The sequence below is a fragment of the Coptis chinensis genome, chromosome 8 (genome assembly GCF_015680905.1).
Source record: "Coptis chinensis isolate HL-2020 chromosome 8, ASM1568090v1, whole genome shotgun sequence".
Classification (NCBI taxonomy): Eukaryota; Viridiplantae; Streptophyta; class Magnoliopsida; order Ranunculales; family Ranunculaceae; genus Coptis; species Coptis chinensis.
In genome coordinates this window covers 97,604,431-97,614,065 of record NC_141463.1, presented here as the reverse complement: position 1 = coordinate 97,614,065, position 9,635 = coordinate 97,604,431, and the positions used below count along the sequence as shown (strand labels likewise).

General features: G+C 52.9%; 1 pseudogene across 1 annotated transcript in view; it reads left to right on the top strand.

Moving 5' to 3' along the window:
- The first annotated feature begins 3,708 nt into the window (after positions 1–3,708).
- The window catches only part of LOC147484881 (protochlorophyllide-dependent translocon component 52, chloroplastic-like), a 55,430-nt pseudogene continuing 49,503 nt past the window's right edge, over positions 3,709–9,635 (top strand). Inside the window, exons 1-2 of the transcript XR_015205565.1 lie at positions 3,709–3,723; positions 3,795–3,986. The product of XR_015205565.1 is annotated as a protochlorophyllide-dependent translocon component 52, chloroplastic-like (transcript). The remainder of the gene's footprint in view (positions 3,724–3,794; positions 3,987–9,635) is intronic.

Sequence of the window (9,635 nt, the reverse complement as noted above, 5' to 3'; positions counted from 1 at the left end):
TGACTGAGACTTCATTTGGCTGCTTCGTCTGGTAGAGAGAACTTCATTAGCGCATCAATCTTCAGGTTAGTTCTCTGCCATTTTTGAACCCGTTTCCCTTGTTTGGTGCTAAGCTTCTGTGCTAGAGTTGTTAGGGTACTCGTTAGATACTAGTAGCTAGATTTGTTGCTTTAAAGGAGAAAGATGTCGGATTCGATGACACTCGCTCGAACGAGGTTCGCGGAAGTTTCCCTCGGTTGGGAAGATGAGGAGGAGACGCATCTAATCGGTTTGGTATCCGGGTGAGGGTGATGGGGATGAGGCCGCGGAGTGAGGAAGGTGATGCTCGACCGCTCCCCGTGGTTGCCGACGCTAGCACTTCAGACGCTGTGAGAGGTCGCCTTCGAGCGAAGCCGCCGCCAGGGCTGTGGATAAACACGCTTTGAGGGCGCGTTTCCATATCTAAGGAAGAGATATGGTATAAACGCGGACGGTTTGGAGATCCACGAGCCCGAAAGCGAGGCAATTTGGTCTTTGGCGATAGGTACGCCCCACCGCGACACACGGGTGATCGCCTCGCGGAGGGGCACCGAGGGCGATATATGACGATACCATTTTCGGGTTGGTTTGCGAATTTTTGAACCGTTGTGGCAAAGCTACTGCGGCAGTTCGTGGGTAACACGCGGGCGGTTGTTGAAGGTGTTCGACCGTTGAACGCCGTGAATACCGATCGGGTCGCCGATATTATTGAGCACTTCACTTTGAAGCCGATCTAGGGCATATAACTTTAGCTTGCAAACCCGAAGCTACTCACGCCCGCTCGATGGAGTGAGTAACGAAGTCTTGGGATAAAAGACCGCTCCTCGTTAGTCGGTAACTCACCGCGGCGAAAGCTGGTTTAGTGTGGACAGAAAACGCGGGATTTTGGTGGGTACCAAGACATTTTCTTAGGTTTCACGCCGATATCGACCGATCCTCAGATTGATCTAACATTTGTTATTTTGTCTTTGTACGATAACCCGCCCCGCATGTGAGACTAACCGAAAGCAGTTGATCGAGCTTCGCTTAAGTCGACTCGGCCGAGAAAAAGGCTAAGTTTGCGCGAGGTCGCCGGATTCTTTAAGGAGCGTGGAGGGCCCGCCGCTCGGAAGAGAAGGGAAGCTCGAGAAAACAAGGGCTCGTGGTAAGGGAGCCGCCCAAGGAACGTGGTTATGGAGAAGCGTGGGAGTGATCCGTGACCGAGAGGATAGAAACCGGGCCGATGGGGTGAAGCGACCCCGGGTGCCGGGCCTCCGGTCCGGATCGGGGAGCGGTCGGAGGATGCTCCTTTGATGTGGAGGACGCTCCCTCCGACATTCTCGAATACCGACCGCTAAGATCGCGAGGGTGGCCTGCACCGCATTGTGGTGGTGAGGTGCGAACGGGTGGGAGGGGCTTCAGAACCCGAGGTCGAGGCCGATGCCCGACTTCGGCCCTAGTTTGAGGACGGCCCGGAGGTTGCTCGAGGCTGCCCCGGGGTCGCTTCGACCGGTTGTTGGAGATGCCTCGTGCAAGATGAAGGGAAGGTTGGCTCAAGAGATGCCGGTAAGGGGCGCCCAAGATCGGGCAAGGACGATCCGAGCGCAACCCCGATGTACATTGATGAGGTGATCGGGAAGAAGCTTATGTGAAGAGGTCGGATCGCAGCTACAAGTCCGCACCCATAGCCGCTTTTGTTTGTGGAGGGATGACGCTTTGATGGTGATAGGAAGGACCTTGATGCCAAGGAGCCGGAGTCGAATCCGGAGAGGGTGGATAAGGCGATTTGTCCGGGTAAGTGGTCACGCGTTGTTACCGCTTTTTGTGCTATTACTTATTGTATTAATCGTTGCTTATCGCTTGTTTGTGGTACTATGCGCGAAAGCCGCCGCACCGGTTGTCGGGTATCGAAAATTGAAGATACCGCGACCGTTTCGCATGAAATGGAGAAGTCGGAGGTCGAAGTCCTCGAGGCTCGAGGTCTCGATCTCCTCGGCGATAGCTCAAACGGAGAAGGTGGGAGCCGATACTCAAGGCGCGAATCGGGTCACGCTTATCTCTCGAGAGGACGCCACCGTGAATCCAGGCGATCGGGCCGAGGCATGAGGTCGCTGACCAAGAAAAAGGTCGTTGCCGCTAACGCGCTCCCGAACGTTGTAAAGCTACCGCGATGGAGGAGAGAGGCCTATCTTGCTATCCGCGGCCGAAATAGAAGAACTCGAGGCGAGATACGGCGACCTGCCCGAGGAGCCAGCTCATGGACCTACAATAGACCGACAGGTCGATTCACTCGAGGTCGGTAAGGCCGGGTCCCGCGGTCGCTCCTCTCCCTCCCCGCGGAGGTGGTGGCCGACGATCAGCCTCCTGTTGTTGGTGGTCTGGGTGGGACGCTAACTGAAGGAGTGGTGGCGTCTCCTGGTGATCCGAAGCCGTTTCCTGCGTCTTGACCGTCCCTCTTGTTGAAGGCTTCGATGATGTTATTTGAGCGGTCAATGTCTGGTTTTTGTGTTTGTACGCGGCCTCTCGCCTAAAACAATAGAGCTGTTTTCCTGGGGTTGCCCGGGCAGCTCGTCTTTTCCTTTACTTGTTTTATGATACTGATGTTTAGCTGGGCTGGATTTCGGGGTAGACCAAAGAAATTCGGCTATCCGCTTAACCGAGGCCTAACCGGGTCTTCAATTTGTTAATCGCTTTTATATTAAGGACGCACTATTGACTTTTGTCTCTCTTCCCCGCGTGATCGTATGCCCGCTTTGGTTTGTGTGCCTTTGGGCTTGCTATTATGGGTAGGTTATTAGAGCGTTCTAGGTTGGTGGACCTGCGCCACTCTTGAACTCAATTATGCGTGGCGGTTGGTCACAGCCGTTTCTAGTTACCCGGTATTGGTACCTACCGAACGCCCCGCGGAGCAAAGCTGGTCACCTCCATTACAAAGGCGGCTTGGCACGCAGCGGATATGACCGGGTCCGCGGAAATATGAAATGATGGTTGCCGGTTGATTGGCGCTTACGCCTCGATGCCATAATGAGTTGCCTCTCGGGGAAGAGACGCTTTCACTTGCATAAATATAAACCGCTCGGGAGAGCGACGGCATTTGGACTTCCCCGTTGTCGCCTTTTTTCTCCTTTGAACTTGCTTGCTTTCTTTGGTCATCTTCTCGTATATTTGCTCTTTCATTTTTTGATCGCGGATGTTGGATGCTATCTCTCCCTCATTGGCTTTGTTTTGTTCCTTGTGCTTTAGTTTTTCCTATGGCTCGGTGTGACCTTTTGTTGGGGAGAAGGCGCTTCACGAGAGAGTTCTCCTCTACCGATGGAGGAAATGGAGTTTCATCCTCATGTGCACGGAGGACCCGGGCAAGAGGAAGGCGGTAGCCGGGTCCAAAAGCTAAACGGCCCGGAGGTCGCGGGTTTCTAATCGAGGTATTGTGATCGTCGCCCATCGGAGGACGGCGCCCTCGGCGCCGAAAGGGGTAGACGAATTCGGAGGGGGGCCACGTCGCTAGTGGGAGCTCGCACTCTCACGTTGGGGACGTGGGAAGTGAGTTCTTCTACGTCGGGAAGACGGGGAAGAGGCGCGGTCGTAAAGCGCCCGACCGCAGCTTTTCCACTCGCCTATAGCTTAATTAGTCTCCCCGAGGGGTATCGCGGCCGACGGGACAAAGCTGAGGTCGAGGACGAAGATATGGATACGCTCCTGGGGACCATGGACATGGCGAGCTGTTTGGTGAGTACGTTGTTTGTTAACTTTTTAGTCGTCCGCTTTGATTGATTTTCATTGTCTTTCCGTACTTGTAGTTTCTTGCTGGTTATGATAAGTTGAAAGAGTGTCAGGCAACGCCCGACATCGATGTTGATGCCCGAGTCGAGCTGGGATGTCTGCGAGCTGCTCGGGTGGCTGACAAGAAAAGGTTGGAGACTATGTCGGAGAGATGTCGTGCTGTTGTTGATGAAAATGCGAAACTTGTTCGGCCTATGGTCGATCCGCAAGTGGAGATCGCGGAAGTCACCGAAAGCACGCCGGGCAATGCCGAGGGTTGCCCGTGAAGGCTCGTAACGCCAGATACCACCGCCTCAGAGTGAGTACGCCAAGCTGGACGAGAAATACTGTCAGCTAAAGAAGGCAGATGGGGCTCGAGAGGCCGGTATGCTGTGTGTGCTCGCGAGCCGCCGTGCATGTTCCCCAACCAACCGCCGCCCCGAAGATAAACATGTGGTCGCCGCCCGTGATGCCGATTCGGCCTCTTCCTCGGTGAAAATTTGTTTTTGTGTTTGATACGAACGTGTGTCTTCTTTGCCCCTACGAGGGTTAAACACTAGAGCTGCGTTTTCGGGCTTGCCCGAGCAGTTCGCTTCTTTTGAATTTGGAGAACTGGTTTCCACGAAAGTGGCAGTTCGTTAACTTTGGTTTTTGTAATTTGGTAGCCGACTTGGATTTTCTGGGTAGACCCAGCAGGTCGGTGCTTTAGGGCTGATCTCACTGGATCCGAAATGTGTGCTCCTTTTTTGAGTAGTACTTCGATTAATGCTATATACTTTTTGGTCCGGGTTTGTTCATGGCTTTGATTCTCATCCATGGATTTTGCTTTCGGAGATGTATTCTCGCTATATGTTGTCGGTATGATAATGCGCAGAACGCGACATGTAAGTGTTTGATCTTTTGGACGAAAGGGGACCGCGGCCCCCGCGAAGTTCGTGGGTCATGTTGCTCACCGGGAGCCGTTCTTCTTTGGTTAACCCTAGGAGTATCGGTCCTCGCCTAGTGAGGATCAAAGAGGCTATGAGCCCGTCAGAAGCTCCTCGAGAACGCCCCGCCAGATCGCGAGTTTGTTTTAGCCGCTGAGGGCGTAATGCTCCTGAGAGTGTTCTCGCTTAGTTGATCCTAGAAGTATAGGTCCCCAACTTAGCGAGACTCGGAGAGGCGATAAGCCTGTAAGCTCCCCGAGAGCGCCCCCCCGTGATGAGAGCGTGTTTAGCCCCCGAGAGTGGTGTTCCCCGAGAGCGCTCGCCAGATGAGAGCGTGTCTAGCCCCTGAGGGCGTTCTGCTCCTGAGAGCATTCTCGCTGAGTTGATCCTAGAAGTATAGGTCCTCAACTTAGGGAGACTCGGAGAGGCGATAAGCCTGTAAGCTCCTGAGAGCCGCCCCGCCCGATGAGGCGTGTTTAGCCCCCGAGGCGCGCTTCGCTCCCGAGCGTTCTCGCTGAGTTGATCCTAGAAGTATAGGTCCTCAACTTAGCGAGACTCGGAGAGGCGATAAGCCCGTAAGCCCCCGAGAGCGCCCCGCCGCGATGAGAGAGCGTGTTTAGCCTCTGAGGGCGTGGTGCTCCTGAGAGCGTTCTCGCTGAGCTGATCCTAGAAGTATAGGTCCTCAACTTAGCGAGACTCGAGAGGCGATAAGCCTGTAAGCTCCCCGAGAGCCCCCCCGCCGATGAGAGCATGTTTAGCCTCTGAGGGCGTGGTGCTCCTGAGAGCGTTCTCGCTGAGCTGATCCTAGAAGTATAGGTCCTCAACCTAGCGAGACTCGGAGAGGCGATAAGCCTGTAAGCTCCTGAGAGCGTGTTTAGCCTCTGAGGGCGTGGTGCTCCCCGAGCCGCCGCCAGATGAGAGCGTGTCTAGCCTCTGAGGGCGTGGTGCTCCGGAGAGCCGTTCTCGCTGAGCTGATCCTAGAAGTATAGGTCCTCAACCTAGCGAGACTCGGAGAGGCGATAAGCCCAGAAGCTCCCCGAGAGCGCCCCGCCTCGCGATGAGAGCTTGTTTAGCCCCCGAGGGCGCTCTTCTCCTCGGAGCCGCTCGCCAGATGAGAGCGTGTCTAGCCTCTGAGGGCGTGGTGCTCCTGAGAGCGTTCTCGCTGAGCTGATCCTAGAAGTATAGGTCCTCAACCTAGCGAGACTCGGAGAGGCGATAAGCCTGTAAGCTCCCCGAGCCGCCCCGCCGCATGAGAGCGTGTTTCGGTATGGAGCTTGCTGTGTGAGAGGTATGGTTTGGAGATGTGAGTAGATCCGCCATTTATGATAACAATCTTGAGTTTCTTTCATATGAATTTTGTAGTGCCTGGGAACAGGAATTACAATGCGTAATACAACTATTGGTAAAATTGCTTTAGCAAGTATGTGTTCCATGGTCGCGGGCGCAACTTTCCCTCTTGGGTTTTAATCCAATACGCCGCCGCCAACGACGCTGCTCCACTATGTAAGCGGCCTTCCCACGCTGGTGCTAGCTTAGCCGTCATCTTGAGTTTTCTTCAAAACGAGATCCCCGTTGAAAAGACCGTGGATGTACTCGCTTTGTTGTAAGATCTCGAGGACCGTTGGTAGGTCGCCACCCCGATGGTCGCTAGGTCGCGCCGCTTCCTCGAGGAGGTCGATCTCTCTCGAGCTAGAACCGAAGTCATTAAGGCCCCGATTCAACAAGTTCAGATCGGGTTGTCGTGGATTGTCACCGGTGGGGATGACGGCGCTTCGCGCCATAGCAGCACAGTGGAAAATGGTGACTCGCCGGTGCTTGAGCGAAGCCAGAAGGCGATGAGCCCATAGTATGTTCTCCACCTGATTTGGCAACCGGCTCTTGTTCTTTTCAATTTTCTTCTTCAAATTCTCCGTAACGGCTTTGTTGTCGGCCTCCGCTTGTCCATTGCTTTGAGCCGCATCGTGGTGTAGAGAATGAATGAACGATCTTCCATTTGGCCGTAAACTCTTTGATCGCTTTTTCCCTTGACTGGGAGTTATTGTCCATCACCGCTGTATGTGGTAAGCCAAACCGGTGATGATATGAGTCCAAATGAAATTTTCGACGTGTGATTCTTTGACGGTGCTAATGGAATTGCTTCAACCCACTTAGTGAAGTAGTCCGCGGGCAAACAAGGACGCCGAAGCCGGTGCTTTCTCGAGGGATCTAATGGTCCCATAATGTCCATGCCCCACATGTGGAACGCCAAGGGCTCGCGATGTTAATCAATTCGCTGGCTGGTCAGATGATGTTGTGACCAAATGTTTGGCATTTGACACACTTTGAGGACATACGCTTTAGCATCAATCTGCATAATGAGGCCGCCGGTACCCTTGGGAGATCGCTTTTGTGGGCTAATGATCGACTTCCAAAGATGGTTGCCGCGACTCTCCTTCGCGGAATTTCAAAGAAAAATTAGCTTGCCTTGCTCGATCGATACATCTCGATGAGGTCCCCGCGGATTTGGCGGAATAATCCGCCGCTCACCAAACAATAGCTACGCGGTTTGGTGTGGAACCTTCTTGGCTTTGCGCGCCTCATCCGGGAGTGGCCGCATCGATGTATCAGTATAATAGGTCGATCCGGTTTGACTCGTCTGATCTTCAGAGAGTGGGAACAGGTCGCTAATTGTCAAGACTTGGTCCGCTTGGTAAGCTGGTCGATCGACTACTTCGATAATCAGTTGTCTAGGGGCACAATTCGGTGTCTGAGTGGCTAAGATATGCCAAGCTTATCCTGGACGGTTCTCGCCACGCAAAAATGGTGTATCGTCGCTCGCTAAATGACGGAAGCAAATCGTTAACAACTTGAAGGTATTTGGAGAGGTTACCTTCACCGGTAGTGTACTTTTTGCAACCCGCGGCGAACCCACTGGGCCATGAAGTCACTAAAGATTTGGATCTCCTTTATTCCGAAATGGATCGCCGCCACAAGATTTCCATTATTAGTGCTTTGTACTCTGCTTCGTTGTTGGACGTTGCGAAGTCTATACGAACTGCCTTCTCTACCATAGCTCCCTCGGGGGAGACTAAAACGATTCCCATACCACGCCTTCCGTGGTTGCCGGAACCATCGACGAGAGACCGGATCGTTTGCATGCTCGCTTTGCGCGACCTGCTTCTTCAGCCTCCCAATTAGGGTCGTCGACTGGGAAATCTGCTAGGAAGTCTGCAACGACCTGACCCTTCTGCGATATGCGCCGGACGAAGTCCATGTGGTGCTCGCCCAGCTCTTTGGCCCATATTGCCATCCTAGTAGTCTTGTTTTCTTTGTGAAGAATCCTCTTCAAAGGGAGATCGCTAAGTACTTTGATTGGATGAGCCTAAAAATACGGTCGGAATTTTCTTGCCGAGTATAACAAATCAAGGACCGCTTCTTTCTATGTAAGAGTAGTTCTTCTACCGAGTGAGTGTCTTGCTTGTGAAGTAGATCGGCTTTTTCTGAATTGTGCTCGCCCTGAATAGGACCGAACCGATGGCTTAAATCGGATACGCCGATAGAGCCCGTGAGTTTCTCCGTCTCGTTGGTTTGGCTAGGACGGAGGTGGTGTGAGAGGTACTCCTGCGGTGGGTTAATGCTTGGTGGCATTGATCGCTCCATGAGAATTGCTCGCCTTTCTTTAGTATCTCAGAAGAACGGTCGGCATTTGTCCGATGCTCTTGATATGAATCGGTTGAGTGCCGACCATACCCGACAACTTTTGTATCTGTTTCTTTGTTTCATGGTCGGGCATGTCGATGAACGCCGAATTTGGTCCGATTTGCTTCGATGCCTCGCCATGAGACCGATATCCGAGAAATTTTCCGGAGGATGCTCCAAAAAGGCACTTCTCTGGGTTCAGCTTCATTCCGGTTCGTCGTAGTCTGGAGAACGCTTGCTCGAGGTGAGTGAGGTGGTCAGCTGCTTTTTTGCTTTTGACAACCATATCGCCTATGTAAACCTCCATGGTATCCCTAACATGTCCCGGAACATGTTAGTTACTAGTCGCTGATAGGTCGCTCCTGCGTTCTTTAGTCCGAACGGGAGAACGTTGTAACAATAAATTCCTTGCTCAGTGATGAACGATGTCTTCTCCTGATCTTCTTCAGCTAGTGGTATCTGATTGTACCCACTATACGCGTCCATGAATGATAGCAGCTCGTGCCCACAAGTTTGGTCGACTAGTTGGTCGATTCTTGGTAGGGGGAAGCTGTCTTTTGGAGTTTCTTGATTGACGTTGGTGAAGTCGACGCACAAACGGACTGTACCATTCTTTTTCGGGACTGCCACTATGTTTGCGACCCACTCTGGGTAGTCGACCTTCCGGATGAAACCTACTTGTTTGAGCTTATCTACCTCGTCGTTGATTGCTTTTTGAAAGCGTAATGATAATCTTCTAGGACGCTGTCGAACTGGTTTGGCACCAGGGTTGACGTTTAAACGGTGGCATGCAACGCTAGGATCTATCCTGCACGCCGATATATCACGATGCTTAACACATCTTTATTCATCGAGAGAAAATTTACAAGTTGAGCCTTAAGTGTGGGGTCGAGGTTGGCTCCCACATAGACGAGTTTAGGGTCGTCTTCGGTTCCCAGGTTCACTTGCTGCTTGTCTTGAGTCGGTGCTTGGCTCAGGCGCTTTCGGCTCGGATGATTGCACTTTGGTAATACCGGGCTGGTCTGATAGCTGGTTGGGGTGGCCGTAGGAACTGGGACGTCTTCTGTGGTTACGACAACAGGGTCAGAAGTGATTACTGTTGCCGTGACAACAGGAACTGTGGTAGTTCGCTGCGACTCCCCCGGTTGTATGGGAGCTGGTGGTGCGAAATCGAGACTTTGTTTGTACATGGCATTCGCCACTGGGGCGACCTGATGGGTTTGCACTGCTGGTACGTCTGCTGCTTTGGTAGTGGTCGAGATCGGGGCTGGTGAG